This window comes from Prionailurus bengalensis, chromosome D1 (genome assembly GCF_016509475.1).
Source record: "Prionailurus bengalensis isolate Pbe53 chromosome D1, Fcat_Pben_1.1_paternal_pri, whole genome shotgun sequence".
In the NCBI taxonomy this organism is placed as follows: Eukaryota; Metazoa; Chordata; class Mammalia; order Carnivora; family Felidae; genus Prionailurus; species Prionailurus bengalensis.
In genome coordinates, this window is record NC_057346.1 from 101,292,250 (window position 1) to 101,294,808 (window position 2,559).

Consider the following 2,559-nt stretch of genomic DNA (forward strand, 5'->3'; position numbering starts at 1 on the left):
ATCATTTAGACCAACACATGTGAAGCAAGCTTTAGCCTGGCATAAGGCGTAATGAAAACTCAAGTTATGCATTTCCCTCTTTCCCTGCCTTTCCTCCTGTATGTCCCTTTGCTCGGATGCTTTCATCCGCCTACACTGGGCCCATCTATATTCTCCAAACATACTCTTAAATCTATCAGCTCTATGGCTGTATTTCAGCTCTTCTTCTGCTCGGAATTCCCCACCCCCATGCTCGAAGGTCCATGTCTTGAGTATAATTCACATATTTAATGTTTTCTTATTCGGGAAGATTTTGCAGATCCAAAAGACCAGATTTCTGCCCTGTTCTTTTGTTCCTATTCAGCAGTATGTCTTCTCCGTTTCAAATAATCCTATGTCCTATACTAGTGGCTTCTTTGTGTGTACTGCATTTTTTTCTAGTTTGAGCAGGAAGAGTATGTGGTATATCTTTAGTTTTTTATCTTCCTTTTTTCTTTGCTTTTTTTTAATTTGAGAGAGAGAGAGAGAGTGTGAGATAGTGTGTGAGTAGGGGAGAGGGGCACAGGGAGAGAGAGAGAGACACTCTTAAGTAGGCTTCATGCTGAGCGCAAAGCCCATCACAGGACTCGATCCCATGACCTTGGTATGATCTGAGCCGAAATCCAGAGTTGAATGCTCAACCATGCAGGCACCCTTTTCTTTTTTTCTAACAATAAACTTGGCACAAATTAAAATGGTAAACAAAGGAATTGAATTGAAGTAAATTCAAGGTAATATCTTTTTTTTTATTTGATTGCAAGTATTGTTCTTACATATCTAGAGCTTCTCCTTTTGTCATGAACAATCATGCATTAATAACAAAATAAATAGTATCAAAAAGCCTTAAGATTTAACATATAGTGCCATGTACCTATTAGGGATATAACGAAATTCAACAGACTACCAGAACTTTAAAATATTTTTACTTATTTATTTTTTGTATTTTTTAAAGTTTATTTATTTATTTTTTTTGAGAAAGAGGGAGAGACAGAGAGAATGAGAGAAGACAAGGGGCAGAGAGAGAAGGAATCCCAAGCTGATAGCATGGAGCCTGATGCAGGGTTTGAATTCAAACCGTGAGATCATGACCTGAGCCGAAATCAGGAGTTGGGCGCTTAAGAGAGATACCCACGTGCCCCTAGAATATTTTTACTTATTTATTTTCTGCATGAAGGAGGACTTCTCTCCTAATTATTGTTTACCTCTTTGTCCATTGAATGACATAACCCAATCTCAGCTCTGTGCTTCCATTCGTATTTGTCTGGACATCTCTCACTGCCCAGAGACTTGTCTTTTCTCAGCAGAATGATTACAGTGCTTCCACACAAAGGTTGCTTGATTCAAATATTCCTACCCCAGAGCCAAAGCAAAATCCAAGGGAAATGATGAAGGTAATGGTGATTGGCTTAGTGGCTGGCACCACTCTTTTGATACTTGAACTCTTAGAAACTTTCACAGATGTAACTAGTATTTTGTTGTTGTTGTTGTTCCTCCCGGAGCCATGCAAGCCTCTGGAATATGATGGAAAAAGTTCTGTCCCTTCCATAGGAAATGAGCTTTGACAAGTTGATGGTTTAATGTAGAATCTGTCCAAAGGGGTTTTGGATTTTTTTTTTTTTAGTATACAAATGTCACGTGCCTGTGTGTGCATATGTCTGTGCATGTGAGTGTATGATGATTGTGTCTGTGCATGTATTGTTTGGAGATTCTTGGAGTTCTTGAGGACAGGTCAGGGAATTTCCCACCCCATCAGAAAGCATGCTATGCAACAAAACAAAACAAAAAATCTGTTACTATCATATTTTCTTCTCTTTTTTCCAAAGGTCCACAAGATATCATTGGCAAATCTGATGATATTATATAAAAATCCAAAAAACAAAACACAGCAAATTAAATTACTAATCAACTTGTGAGGTAGACTCTATCCATCTACAAAGGAATTTATTGCTAATTTAAAAATTCATCTTTAATTAAAGGAATATCTCTAATCAGTTAGGAAACAGTTATGTTACATGGGCTCTTTCTTTAAGCCTCAGTGTTATCAGAAAACACCAGGCTGGAAGAAGCTTGATATCTTGCAAGAGGCCTAAGAGAAAGACTGGTGGCCCCATCTAGCTGCGGGTGACATAGTTTTATGTGATTTCCCATCCCAGCACTCTCTCCTAATCCTTCATCCCTTCTCAACCACATATCTGTCTTCAGGCATCCATTGTGAGGGCTGATTTAGATACTTCTAGACTCTTCTAGTATTCTTGTCAACACCAGAGAGACCCTCATGATCATGGAGTCACATAAAATAAATATATCAAAGCCATCAATTTCAAATCCTTCATCCTTTACTCTGTACCCAAATCATCAACTTTTCCAGAGAATTTGGATTTTACCATAAATATTTCTTAGACGAGCTGCTGCATCTGAAAGTGTATGAAATAGTCATATTTTACTTCAAGTTCTGATATTTTTTACTGTCCAATGAACCACAATCTGAATTGCAGCCACCACAATAACAACTGGTCTAGCAGCTAAAGGTGTCAGAGGAGC